At 30.4% G+C, this 15,968-nt stretch overlaps 1 long non-coding RNA gene across 1 annotated transcript; it reads right to left on the minus strand.

Moving 5' to 3' along the window:
* Positions 1-3,870: 3,870 nt before the first annotated feature.
* Positions 3,871-9,657, minus strand: LOC127726735 (uncharacterized). The gene is made up of 3 exons (XR_007993654.1): positions 9,445-9,657; positions 4,874-4,971; positions 3,871-4,088 (listed from the first exon to the last, which is right to left on the minus strand). It is a non-coding gene; the product is annotated as an uncharacterized LOC127726735 (long non-coding RNA).
* Between the last annotated feature and the right edge of the window lie 6,311 nt (positions 9,658-15,968).

A 15,968-nucleotide genomic window follows, 5' to 3' on the forward strand; every position in this document is an offset into this window, starting at 1 on the left:
TTTCTCCTATTAAAATCCATAACTTGTCATATTTGTTGATAAGGTTTTGTATAAAAGCAGATAGTAAATCTCTGTTGTCCAACTGGAGAGCAATACATACTGCAATTCACATGCTCGATAATACGAAATTTCTATAAAAAAAAAGTTGTTTAAAAGGATTTGCAGTGTAGTTATCCCTTATGCAAACTCGTCAGTTTCAGATCAAATTCCCATGTCTTTTTGAAATATTCTTACAAGGATTTAAAGTCATTTTCATTTTGTAGTTTCAAAATAATTAAAGTCTACTTTGATATAAGTAAGGATAATAATGTTAAACATGACAAAGCAAGAGATCTGGTCTGATTGACAGTCACACATGCCAATTCATCAAATCCTCATCAATGATAATATCAGTACAATTGACAGCCAAATTTAATTTTAACAAAATTGGATTAATCAAAAATATTTGATTTAATTTTCTCCATTCAAATGAAATTAAATATAGTTTTAAGACGATTTAATTCCATTTTAGATATGATATTCTAATGTCAGTTTCGTTACAAATCATCTTAATTGAAATGGATAGCCAATGAAGATGGTAGCTTCAAATTTCTTCAAATATGGAAAAAAATGCAGACATTGATAAACGTGAGATGAATGTAGTATATGATGAAGTTGAAGGACCGTAAGATTTAATTTCATTATGGTGTATGTTTAATGTTTCATACTACGGTAGATTAAATATAATAAAAGTAAACAAACATGAAAGGTCAAGTAATATACTGAAAGAGTTTACAATGTGTATTAAACCATTATGCGAGCTGTAATTGCTTGTTTCTTTAACTCGGGGAGGAATTTGAGGAGAAAGTAACGTGATATCGAACTACCTTCCAATACACTATCTTATTTTTTGAAAAATTGAAACGTATCCTGGTTTAAAAAACTCGATTATATTAAAACATATGAAATTATTACTGACTAAAAAGATGAATAAAAGGCAATTCAGTTTATGGTAAAGTAGTATTACCGTAGGGAGTTGAAGCCTTACTCAGTGGGGATTGTAGTTAAAACTTCATGATATAATTTTATGAGCATAATTAACATATGTTTTTCTAGTTAGCTTTTTCAGAATATACTGAATTCAGGGTTTCGGAATATAATGAACTCTGGGTAATTTTTTCAAAAGGTATACCACAATATTTTGATTGGTTCAAAACGTCATGAATAATAGTATTTTAACCTACTACGTGACGTTATTCATATTTTGAGATACGGACAATGGAATTACCCAGTAACCTTTATATCATTAAGCGGGGAATTTCCGTCATCATCTACGCTCGAGACGGAAAGTATTGTTAGCCAAAGAAATAAAACATTTTAGAGGATAACATCCAAAAAGACTTTAAGTGAACAGTCATAACAGTCTGGGATCAATTAAGTTATCTGTACTTATACATTTTATAGCCCAACAGTGCCCAATTACATTTTTTTCTGAACTTGAAATTTACTGACTCATTAAATGATTTAGATTTTGCCCAAACCGAATCACTAGATGCTTGATGGAGATAAGCCCGGGGCACTTCTTGCTTTGTGTTATTTTACCCAACTCGTCTTATTCTATGTATCCGCGGACATGGATTTTCTAGAGTACTATCGTTTTTGAAAGTACATCTATGGAAATTCAAATCAACAGGAAGCTTAATTGCCATTGCGGAGATTAATTCCCTGGTGAAGAGTATGTATGATATTGGAAGTTACTTTTTGTGATAATTTTTGTCTCTCAAGTTCTCCTACTGTGTACTTTATTTATCCTTTTAACTTTATTTGATTCAAGCGTAACTGATGAGTCAATTGAAGACGCTACGCGCGTCTGGTGTTCAAAATAATATGCTTAGAATCTTTGATAAGTTTTTTTCTATGTTACGTAACGTTACTCTGACCGGTTTTTTTTCCTCGCCAGATTAAATTACTACATTAAAGTACACCAGCTATAGACACTTATCTGTTTCTTTATGGCCAATCTGTATTGACATACTTTCGTGCGTTATATTGTTTAGCTAGGATTGTATTAGATGTCAGTTTCGATAATATGGCACGTTCAATGACCATGTCAGAGAGTTTATTGAATTATTTCCGTTTATGCACCTACGCTAGACGGTGTTGATCAATGACCGAATCAGTTTATGTGACGGGGTATCTAATATATCTTTTCCTTCTGTTAAATTGTTAAAATGTTTCTGCCATTTTATTGTACAGAGTCAGCCGATTTATGTGATTTTGATAGCATGAGTTTGGAAATCGTTTAATATACACAGTCAAGTTTAATTTTATCTATAGGTTGGTCGATGATATATTTGAAACAAAATAAAACATATACATTTAATCATACAAGATTAGTTTACAAGGGGCCTGTTGTTCAGTGGTTGTCGTTTGCTGGTGTAGTTCATAGGTCGTTCTCGTTTCTCGATTTTTATATAGATTAGAAAGTTGGTATTCCTGTTTGAATTGTTTTACACTAGTCATTTTTGGATCCTTTATAGCTTGCTGTTCGATGTGAGCCAAGGCTCCGTGTTGAAGGCCGTACTTTGACCTACAATTGTTAACCTTTTACACATAGAGTTGTCTCTTTTGCACTCATGCCACATCTTCTTTTTTATATACGTTATTGAAAAAAGAAACGATGCAAATGATATAAAAAAGAGGCAAAGGATGCCAAAGGGAATTCAAACTCATAAGTCGAAAATAAACTGATAACAACATGAATAAAAGAAGTAGACAAACAGACAAAACAACAGTACACAAAACACAACATAGAAAACTAAAAACAGAGCAAAACGAAACCCATCAGAAAAGGAGTTGAGCTCAGGTGCTCCGGAAGGGTAAACAAGAGCTCGAGGTAACAGTATAGATTTTTATCGATGTTCGAAACTCGTAAATTGTTTTTTTATATACACTATGAGGTGGAAAAAACCTGTGAGTATAGCTTTTACTCTTATCGCAGTGAAACCGGTGTCATTGATAATATAGATGTCTTCTATGATACTTATTTAAGTATATGCTCCTATCTGTTAGAAAAATCATATTTTTCAAAGAAATGTCAACATTGAATTTAGAAAAAAATAAATTTTAACCCAAAATTCAAAATGTGTTTTCAAAAACTTAGTTTATGAATATTTCTTAGTTTTTGCCATGAAAGCTTTTATTATAAATTCATTACAATTGATCCTTTCGATATTCTAAGTTGTGTTAAGTTTCATATGGAGTGCAGTATCTATTTCAAGAATCTATGTCCGAATGGATGGAAGTGCAAAAAATGTGGTCAAACAGGCCATAAGCAGTATGAATGCGACGAAAACTCAGGAGAATTTGAAGGTAATGATTCATATATGACTAACACTGATGGCGATAATAAACAAGATAATTCTAATGTTCACGACAATAGTGAGAATTATGAGCAGAATCAAGACCAAGATGATATCGACAAGCCAAGTCAGGAGAGTGAGGTCCATTTCCGGAGTTCGACACAACCTCTCATGAGTACCGAGGATAAGAGTAGGTCAGAGAGTGACACAGAACATTCACAATCGATCCTCGATAATCACGATAGGGTGTCCGCCAGAAAAGACAATTCACCAAAAAAGAAGGAAAAACCAAAACATCCTAAAAGTGATTACAGGAGACCTGGCATCTCAAGATATTTAATAAAACCTGGTCATGAGCAGGCTAATGCAACAAACAAAACGCCTAACAAGTCAAGAACAAGAACTCAAAACATTGAAAAATCACCAGTAACGCCAACTGAAAATTTACACGACGCTACAAGAGAGGAAGCTGCAAAGAAGCAGAAAAAGAAACCATAAACTGTATATATGTGTAAAGAACTACAAAAAATAAAGACTAAAATTTATTTATTATAACAATAATAAAAAAAAAATAAAAAAAATCGAAAAACCAAAATGCATTATAAAAATCACATTCCTCACAATACTGTCTGTATAGCACTGTTTTTACTTATTTTTAACTGTATATATTATCCAGAATATCATTTAAACTGTTTGAGTGGTATAGCTGTTGAAGGTTATCCACAATCAATTCAGGTAGTTGTTATCCTGAAAAAGACATATAAAACAATTAATCAATTTGTAAATGGAAATAAAAACAATATGTATGAAATTATGTATAAGAATGTAAAAATATGTAAGAAAAAGGGAAAGAAGTGTTACTCTGAAAGCCTAGCTAATAAAGTAGTATGCTGTGTAAATGTAGTTATTTGTTTAATAACTTTGATAATCATGTTATACAAAATGTATTTGTGGAGTATATTGTATTTTAATGTACTAAATAGGTGTTTATGTATCATCTTACAAATAAACATAAAAAGCTCTATTCACAACAAATTAAGCAAAGTTAAAATGAACTCCTCAAAACTAGATGAAATAACATTGACCAGACAGGCTATAAATAGGATGAGGTCAAAATATAGATCGAATACAATTGTAAATAGAGAACTAGTATACCTGGGGAGCAGGTGTTTAAATTTCTTACAGAATAAACATTATAAAAGTGATAAATATATTAATCACAGATTATCAAAAACTAAGTACAAAAAAAAATCAAGTAAGATATGTTAATGCTTGTGATAAAGAACTGCTCAAAATATTAGACAGCCATTTAAAGAATCATATGAACAAAGATGTAGATTTCAACTCCACAGGTAAATATCTCAGATCTGATAATCTAATAGAAATCATCCAAGCATGTAAAGTCTATGAAACGGATAAAAGGAAAAAAATAAAAGAATTCAAAGTTCAAATAAATGTAGGCACAATCAAAAGTAATAAACAAATAATGCTGAAGATAAAATACTACAGAGATAATAAGAATAATTACTCACCATGCTTGGAGTTCAGGAAGATAATTAAATTTAACTATAATCCACCATGAATAAATATCTGCATATATGCACGGTCAATGCTAATGGCCTGCAGCAACCTGACAAAATAATTAAAATAGTTAGTTGGGCAAATCAACAAAAATGTGATATAATATTTATTCAAGAAACTCATTTCACAAATTTAATGCAAGATACTTTGAATAAAGAATTTGGTGAAAATCTTTTAAGAAGTGATGGAACAAGTAATTCGCGTGGGGTAGCAATATGGTTAAGGGATGGAATTCATTTCAAAATTATAGATGAACACAAGGATTCTGAAGGGAGATTTATCTTAATTAACATTGAAATTAATGAAAATATCTACACACTAGTTAATATCTATGCTCCAAATAGATTCAGAGAAAGAAATAGTTTTTTCAAAAAAGTTAAATCTTATATAAATAAAAATGGACTAGGCCAAACTATCCTTGGGGGCGATTTGAATGATATTTGGTCATTGACTGATACAAAAAACAAAACTAAATCCTCCAAAAAATTTGATAAACCAGTAACAAGTTTGAAAGGGCTGATAAAATCATCCAAATTAATAGATATTTGGAGAATCAAAAATAAAAACACAAGACAATTTACCTGGTGTAGAAAAGATAGATCAGAAGCCACAAGGATTGATTATTTCTTTATATCAAAAGAAGTACAAAAAAATTGTAAAAGTTGTGACATTAGACCTATAATCCAAAAACTAACTGATCATAATGCGGTATCATTAAAAATTAATACTGACAGAGGAAATAAGGGACGAGGCTATTGGAAATTAAATTCAAGTGTTTTAAATAATGAAGATTACACAATTTTAATCAAAAAGTTGATATCTAAATATGAAAAAGATTCATTCAACTGCAATGATCTGGGGATACTATGGGATAACTTGAAAATAGAAGTAAGGGATGCAAGTTTAGACTACTGTAAAATTAAAGCTAAATTAAAAAAGGATGAAATTAATATTCTAGAAAAACAACTGAATAATCTTAATAATGAAATAGATAATGGTATTGATAAAAGTCAAAACTTAAAAATAGAAATTGAGAAGGTTGAAAATAAGTTAGAGGGTTTGTATAAAGATAAAATTAAAGGGCAAAAAATTAGGTCAAGGGTAAAATGGTTTGAAGAAGGGGAAAAAAATAGTGCAACTTCTTGGGACTAGAAAAAAGTCGTCAAACAAAAAAGATCATAACTGAATTATATGATGAAAATGGATCTACGACAACTGACCAAGATAAAATTCTAAATTTACAAGTGAAATACTACAAAAAGCTTTACGAGTCAACTAATCCTAATGATAATGATGTTAAAATGTATATTAAAGAAACAGAAATACCAAAAAAACTAAAAGACTCGGATAGTATTCAATGTGAAGGGAATGTAACAGAAACTGAATGTACAGATGCAATATTTAGAATGAAATTAAATAAATCCCCTGGTCTGGATGGGCTGACAGTAGAATTTTATAGACAATTTTGGGGTAGTCTAAAGAATATTATGGTCAAGGTTTTCAATAATAATTTTGAAAAAAAAGAATTAACAAATTCTCAAAAGAAAGGTGCTATTTCGCTTATTTTTAAAAAGAATGACCCTTTTTCATTAAATAATTACCGTCCTATAACATTATTGAATATTGATACGAAATTACTAGCTTATGTGTTGGCACAGAGACTGAAAAATGTTCTTCCTTCTATAATTAGTCTAGATCAAACTGGATATGTCAAAAATAGATACATAGGTTTTAATATTAGACAAATACAAGACATTATAGATTACTCTGAAAAATTTAATATAGAAGGAGCAATACTTTTTTTGGATTTTAGTAAAGATTTTGACTCTTTGGAATGGACATTTATGACAGAAACGCTAAAAAAGTTTGGATTTAAAAATGGCTTTATCAGATGGGTGGAAACTATGTATAATGGCATTAAAGGCTGTATTTTAAATAATGGGTGGGTTTCAGGTCCGTTTAAAATATATCGTGGTATACGACAAGGGTGTCCGATTTCTGCTCTTCTTTTTGTCATAACAGTAGAATTAATGGCAATAAGGCTAAGAAGTAATAAAGATTTTAAAGGAATAACAATAAAATTAGATGGAAAATCATGTAATTTAAAAATTTGTCAATTAGCTGATGACACAACTCTTTTTTTTCAGTCACGAAAAGAAATAAGTCTGGCTCTTAGTATAATTGAAACATTTGGCAGCTTTTCAGGATTAAAACTAAATAGAAATAAAACAGAGGGGATATGGTTAGGAAAATTAAAAAGTTCAAAAGATAAATATGAAAATATAAATTGGACAAATAAACCAATTAAAAGCTTAGGTATTTACTTTGGTTATGACAGAAAAGAATGTGACACACTGAATATGGAAAAAGTCATGGATAAAATAGCAAAACTTGTAGATAGATGGTCAAAACGAAGATTAACCCAATTGGGAAAAATATTAATCGTAAAAGCTCTTTTGCTACCAAATATAACTTACATTGCAACTAATAGTATCATAAGTAAAGATAAACTACAAAATATTAATAATTTAATATATAAATTTATTTGGAATGGAGGAAAAGATAAAATAAAAAGGTCAATAATTACTAAAAAATTTTCAGAGGGGGGTTTAAATATGATTGATATCGAGTCTTATATAAAATCAATACATATAAAATGGATTATAAAAATAATACAATCAGGGAATGCAAATTGGGCTGTATTACCAAAGCTATACCTCAATAAATTTGGCAAAAACTTACTTATTTTCAAGATAAATTTGAATAAAATAAAAATGCTAGATAAAAAAATATGGAACGAAACACCAATTTTCTATCAAGAGATGATAAAAACATGGATAAATGTTAACAATTGTAACAATATTAATCATGATCAAATTGAGAATTATTTAGATATTAGAAAACAAATAATATGGGGAAATAGATTTATAAAATTTCAAGGAAACTGTTTGTTCTTTGATAACTGGATTGACAGCGATATATTATATATTAATGACATAATCGATAAAAGGGGGAAGATATCAGAAGAAAAAATTATTTCAAAATTGAAAAATAAAAGTAATTGGATTGCAGAAATCTTAAAAATTAAAAATTCCATACCAAAACGATGGGTCAACATATTAAAATCAGAAGAATCATTCAAAACTAATGTTCATATTAACCGAACTAGAATCAAATTTCGAGACAATACTGATATCCTTACTATCAATAATAAAGACATATATAAAATAGTGCTAGGTCAAGTAATAACAGAAACGCCAATTGGATTTGCTAAATGGGAAAGACTCTTTGGTAATGGAAGTCTCAAAAATGAATTCAAAGACTCTATTAAATTCACTTTTGAGTATCTAAAAGATAATAAAATAAAAATGTTCAGATGGAAATTGATGCATTTTATTTTACCAAATGAACAGCTGCTTTTCCAGTGGAAAATTGCACAAAATGACCTATGTACTTATTGCAATGAACTAGATAACTATAACCATTTCTTCATTACATGTCAATATCATAAAATATTTTGGAAATCAATGAAAGATTTACTCAAAAGAGTTGGCATAGAAGAACATGTTATAAGTCTCCGTTCTCTTGTCATAGGATACAAAATTAATGATAAAGCTTACTTTGCACTTAATCATTTGCTTAGTTTAGTGTTCTTTTCAGTCTATAAGGCACACTATGTTTCGAATAAAAAATCTAAATGGGTAGATACAATGAAAATATTTAAATATGAAATAAATAATATAGTAGAATTATATAGTTTGGTAAACATGAAGATAAACTGTTTATTAACAAAAGTGTATAACATTTTGAGAAAAAACTAAGGTAATGTTATAGAAATGTGAAAATATACATGTAGCATAAAGTATTTTGTAATATCAATATGCTGTCAATGTGCTTATAAATGCACCTGATACCTTAAATGTTAAGGTATACAAGTACTTATTATCTACTTATAATATATATATGAAAAGATCTGTACTTGGTGTGTGTGTGTGTTGGTGTGTGTGTGTGTGTGTGTGTGTGTTTGGTGTGTGTGTCTACATTGTACAAGTATGTATATATGGGTGTGGATACTTTATTTGCTTCAAAATAATTGGCTAAGAAATAAAGAAAAAGGGGTAAAAATAAAGAACAATATAACTAATACCATGTTACTGGGCAGATATAGTAACTAAGTGTACAGAATTTGATGTTATTCTTGAAAATTTGAGGCACTTAATATTTTATAGCCTATCTGCATATAATTTCAAATGTGATGCTTAAAATGTATAAAACATGCAACTATGAAGGAGTTTTGTGTGTGTATCTTGGATGTTTGAATCTGTCTGTGTGTGTGTAGTACGAATATGACTTCAGAAAATTCAAGTATGTGTATGTTTACAAAATAGCTGATAGGTATTTTAAGGTCACGACACGGGATCATGTTCAATTGTTCATAACGTTATGTAGGTCAAATAAATAACACATTTATTTCAAATCATTTGATTTATAACAGATAAAACATATAATTAAAACATCTCACCTTTTCGTATTTTTATTCCAAATTACAAAACATTGCAGAATTGTGTAAATCCCAACTTGAAGCACAAAAAACGTGCGAGGTCATCGACCAGTGACCGCATTTAGTTTCTGGAACATTTAAGATAGTATACAAAAACTCATTCCGAAATAAATAGTGATAAATTCCGTAATATATTGACGAACTTTTGTGATAACGTGTGTAATGTTACATGAATATATAGTATTTTATATAGAGAAAAATAAACATATTTTGTAGTAGACTATTTAAAACAGCTATTTGTAATAGCAATTTATTTATTTAGATATTGATAGAATTTTTTTTCTTTTTGTTAATTCTACTGAATATTCTCCCTGGATATTCGGTGGCACTATTAACAGGGATACTTGATGGAATGCTGTACATCAAGTGTTATTGTTAACAGCAAGTTGTGCAATAAAGTATCAATTTGAGTGTTAAAAAAAAAAAAAAAAAAAAATGAGAAATATGTTTCTTTAAGTCGGAAAAATTAATTAGTAAGACCTGATTTTGACACACGTTGATTCTCTGAATAAATGAACAATATGCAGAAAAGAAAAAAAAAAAAAGAATCTATGAACAGATTCTAAATATAGATTCTAGCGAAATATTTGGAACTTACAAAATTGCATAAAATCTAAACAAATTTTTATGATGTCATATACATCATTTTAGAGCGGACCAAACAGTTTGAGTTAATAATGCACATAGAAATCTGAAACCTTGCTGAAGACTCTTATTTCGTTTTTTTAGTAAGTGTACTGTACGTGCCTGTCGAAGCTTGGAATCTTGTCAGTCGCTTTTTATGTCATTTTAAAATTGTTTGTGTTATTTTGAAAGTCTAGAGCGTCTGGCATGTTTTTAAAGGTTTCTGTTCAAAGTATTCACATTATTTTGTAACTAGGAACAGTTTAGAGCGTGACATAATGTATACACTACTGTAGAATGTTACGACTGCCTTTTATATGTCCTTTTGTTATTTAATATGCTGTAATGACCGGTCAATGATGTACATGCCATATCTCCTTTTATTCAAATATGCTAAAATATGCTAAAATACATCATTAGGATTTTTGTTGAAAACAATGTTGAGTTAAATCATAGTACCACCGGCAATATTAAAAAAAACCCGTGGTTGTAACATTTTTTTTTATAAAGATTTGATCAATATATTTTTTATATAAATGACGCCAAATTGAACCACCAGCATCAGAAGAACTGCACAAAAGATGCACTACTGCCGTAAAATTATTTGCAATCTACACAATCAAACGTCGATATATTTGTTCCTAATAGTCGGATTTGCAAGGAATTGTAATACAATGTTTTTGACAGCAAAGACATCAATCTACCATGAATTTAAAGAACGCTATCGATTTAAAAAAAGAATCAAAGATCATGTTTTTGTTATCCCTTAATAGAAAATTTCGTAAACTTATATCAATCGGAATGAGGCAAAACGAGAACAGTAGATTAGTCTATGTTCTCCACCCACATCTCACCCATAGCGATGACAACTGATGAATTTCTGATTTTCATAATATATAATTGTTATGAAAAGTTAAGCTAAACAAAATCTAAATTTGTATTTTGTATTACTTGTTTCATTATAAACAGCTCACGTTAATATTTTTGTTAAATATCTTATAAACAGAAGAGCAATGTAAATTAAAACATTCTTAAACAACAACACAGTCATAACATATTATTGTTCATTTTAAAATCATTTCAGATAAATTTCCGTTTCGCCTTCATAAAATTCCCATGTCAACTTAGAACCTTTAAACATTTAAACCGTATTTTACTTGGAATATAATGACAATGCTTGCATTTACAAAGTGAGACCAAAACGTCAAAAGAAAGGATTTCAGCTTCCTGTTACATGTTGCAACATTTCAATAGCGCTTGCATATGAAGTAAATTACTCCGATACGATATTCCAGAGCTGGCATTTCTTATCGTGATTTTCCTGATGGGGGATTGCTGCTTAAAATGAGGCAATTATTTCAAGAGTTTAAAGTGGTGAAAATGCAGTCATTCCTTTAAATTGTTTTACGGACGCGATCACGAGTTGGTTGACTCTTATTGAATATCTAATTCACAAATGACGACGGATAATTTCAAGGTGTCGTGACCACAACCCCGTCCTCTTTTCCTCGAAAGTTACATAATCGAATTAGACTTATCACCGAATTTGTACATACTTGTGCAACACCACCGTGTGTGTCTCTTATGGAGGAGGATCTGCTTAGCCTTCTGGATCACCTGAGATCACCTCCGGTTTCTGGTAAATTTCACGTTGATCAGTCTTTAGTTTTCTATGCTGTGTTTTGTTTGTTTTTTATCTGTATTTTGGTCGTTTTTCGCTTTTTGCTAGTGCACTGGCGTTGTCAGTTTGTCTTCGAATTAATCATCCATTTAGTACCTCTCTTTTGTATAGACTCCCGAATATTTAGAGCTCATGATGCTCTATAAGAAAGAGGCGAAAGATACCAAAAGGGACATTCAAATTCATAAGTCGGAAATAAACTGACAACGCAATGACTAAAACAGAAAATGACCAACAGACAAAGAATAGTACACAAAACACAACATAGAAAACTAAAGACTGAGCAACACGAACCCCACCAAAAAACTGGGAGTGATCTCAGGTACTCCGGAAGGGTATGCAGATCCTGCTCCACATGTAGCATCCGTCGTGTTGCTCATGTTAGAACAAACGCGGTAATAAGTCTTATTCGGTAAGTCACATTCGGGAAAAGGGGACGGGATTGTAGTTACGACATTAGGAACATATCCGCTATCACCTGTGAAACGGATATTCCGTAACAATCAACCAACTCGTGATGGCGTCCGTAAAATTTACGATGGGATGATTTCAACTTCACCACTTGGCACTCTTGGTTAAATAGCTTCCTTGTGAGCAGCAACCCTCTATCAAGGAAATCATGATAGAAAATACAAGCCCTGGAGTAACCTATTAACTGGGAGATATATACTCTGTATGCAGGCGCTGCTGAAATGTTGCTACATAAAAATGGAAAGTTCACAATTGGGAAGCTGAAATCATCTCTTTTGTCATAAAATTTTGTTTTCAACCAACCTTCATTGCTAATTTCTAGATGTAAATACATAGTCACCAAATTTTGAATTATTAAGTGAGAGAACATCATCTTTGTAGCGGATAGTTAAGTTAAAGGATACTGCTAACTTCTTTTCTTTCTTCCTAAGAAGTTCCCGTATGAAGACAGCCTCATATGAATAAAGGGACAATTCAGCAAGAAGAAGGGCACATTTGGTTCCACTGGGAAAGCCGATTGTATGTTGAAAAACATGCCTGCAAACGTAACAAATATCTTGTCAATCAAGATATCAAGCATCTTGAAGATTTCAGTTTCAGAGAATTTTTTGTTAGAATTAGAGTGATATTTTACATAGCAGGATTTGTCCTCCCTAAGACAAGATACTGAAGACTGTTTATTGATCATTAACTAATTTGTTTTTACTTTTGTCATTGTTGCTAAGCTGTGCCATTAACGTATACCCTAACTATTGTATTATTCATATCCCTTGCCTTGTTTTTTATACTATGATAATTATGGTTTGGTAAGCAGTAAGTCGATTTGTGTGATTTTGATATCCTGAGTTTTAAATCGTTTAATGTACGAAGTCAGGGTTGACTGTATCTATAGGTTGGTCGATTATATATTTGAAACAAAATAAAACATATACATTTCTCTATATAAAAGACGTTTATAAATGTACACGTTATTGACAAAAGAGGTTCACAAATGTACAAGTAATTGACAAAAGAAGTTAACCAATATACAAGTTATTGACAAAAGAAGTTTACACTTGTACAAGTTTTTGACAAAAGAAGTTTACCAATATACAAGTTATTGACAAAAGAAGTTTACAATTGTACAAGCTATTGACAAAAGAAGTTTACAAATGTACAAGTTATTAACAAAAGAATTTTACAAATGTACAAGTTATTGACAAAAGAAACAAGGCAAAGGATACCAAAGGGACATTCAAACTCATAAGTCTTAAATAAACTGACAACATCATGGTTAGAAAAGAAAAAGACAAACAGACAAACAACACTACATCAAACACAAATAGAAAACCAAAAACTGAGCAAAACGAACCCCACAAAAAAATCGGGGTTGAACTCAGGTGCTCCGGAAGGGTAAACAAGACGTAACAGTAGATTTTTATCGATGTTCAAAACTCGTAAATTGTTTTTTTTTTTATATATATAACCAGTGTTAGGGGAAAACCTGTTGGTATAACTTGTACTCTTAACGCAGTGAAACCGGTGGCGTTGAAAATACAGACGTCTCCTGTGATACGTATTTAAGCCTTGAAGTATATGCTCATGTCTGTTAAAAAAAGAAATAGATGCCAGCGGAATGTTTTGCAACCGACAAAACTGCATAAAATCTAAACAATCTTTTTATGAGGTCATACATGACTTTAGAGCGCACCTGACAGTTTAAGGTAATAATGTAAACACAAATCTGAAACATTGTAACAGTTACAGTATCTTGAAGCTTTGTTTTAAATAAACTCATCATAGATACCAGGATTGAAATTTTGTATTTGCCCAAAACGCGAAAGACTCATCAGTAACCCTTGAATAAAAAAAAAAGTTAAAAAGACCAAATTAAATACGAAGTTGAAGAGCATTGAGGAACAAAAATTCCTAAAATTTTTGCCAAATACAGCTTAGTTAATCTATTCCTGAGGTTGAAAAGCCTTAGTATTTCAAAAATTCAAAGTAACTTAGTGTGCGTGCCTGTCCAAGCTTGGAATCTTGTCAGTCGCTGTATTATGCCATTTTAAAATTGGTTGTGGTATTTTGAAAATTGAGTGCTTCTGTCAAGTCTTTTATAGTTTCTTTTGATAATATTTACATAATTTTGTAAGTCGGGACAATTTGGAGCGTGACATACTCACTGATACTGTAAAGACTACTGTATAGTGTTATCCTTCAGATGTCTTTTTGTGATTTAATTTGTTGTATTGCCCCGTCATTAATGGATATGTCGTATCTCCTTTTATTTAAAAATATTGACATACATCATTAGTATTTTTGTTGAAAAACAATGTTGTGTTTAAAGAAAGAATTATGTCGGAATCGGTCATTGCGGTATTTATAAGACTTTATATTGACTAAGCTACTGGTTTCTGTTGTATGGTGTTCACTTATCAACATGTGTATCTTGACTGATTTATATTGTTTGTTGATTTAAAATGCACATTTTTATGTCACATTGATCGAGATTAATAGAGGAAGGGTTTAACCGACACATGCAAATGTTGCTAGCTCAAGTCAGGATTCTTTTTACATTTGTCTTAGTGTTCACCAAAGACGAAGTCGAAACTTTTATTAGCACTTAAATTGAAGCCAAGTTATTGAGGAATTATGTGTTTTCATGCAATTTATATATAGCATGTTTATGTACACGTAATATAACAAGGATTACATAATAAAAATGTTAAATAATTATCATTTATTCTTTTATTTTAGTAGTACCTGCAATATTAATAAAAAACATAGTCGTTGTAACATTTTTTTTGTAAAGATTTGATAAGTTTTGTTTATATGACGAAAGATTAAACCACCAGAAATAGAAGAATTACACAAAAAATGACGTGAAATTGTTTGCATTATAAAAAATCAAACGTCGATAAATGTATTTTTTACACTAGGATTTGTATGTAATACAACGTACTTGATGTCAAGGACATCAATCGACAATGAATTTTAAAAAACGCTTCAGATTGAAAAAAAAATCAATGATCATGTTTTTGTTACCACCATACAGGAAATTTCGAAACTTTATATTTATCGGAATTAGGCAAGCTGGAAACAGTTGATTATTATCTGTTTTCTAACCCCAATTTCCCCCAAAACTGATGAATTCGGGATTTGTTATGTTTTTAATTTTTCAGAGAAAAACTTTCTGTTTTGTGAATGAGTTTTATGTTATTATACATGTTATATGTGCAAGTAAATTCTTTACTAAGAAAAGGATATCAAAAGATAATTTGAATCCTGAAAAAAATTGTTAACCTTCACAAAATCTTAATTTGTATTTTGAATTATTTTTTTCATTATAACTTAAAACAATTGACGGAAGTTAATATTCTTAATAAGTGTACCTACAACACAGCTTATATCATATGTTTGTTATAAACCAAAGAGCGATTTAAATTAGAAAATTTATAGTTCTTAAAAAAAAACAACACAGTCATTACATCTTTTTGTTTATTTTAAAATCATTTCAGATAAATTTCCGCTTCGCATTAATAAAATTCTAATGTTGACTTAGTACCTTTGTACCTTTAAACCTTTTTTTCTTCGAATATGATGACAAGGCTTACATCTAGAAAGTGAGATCAAAACGTCAAAAGAAAGGATTTAAGCTTCCTTTTCTATGTAGCTACATTTCAGAAGCGCCTACATATGTAGTATCTGACTCCAAATTGATATGATATTT

Source organism: Mytilus californianus, unplaced genomic scaffold (assembly GCF_021869535.1).
Source record: "Mytilus californianus isolate M0D057914Y unplaced genomic scaffold, xbMytCali1.0.p SCAF_18, whole genome shotgun sequence".
NCBI classification, from domain to species: domain Eukaryota; kingdom Metazoa; phylum Mollusca; class Bivalvia; order Mytilida; family Mytilidae; genus Mytilus; species Mytilus californianus.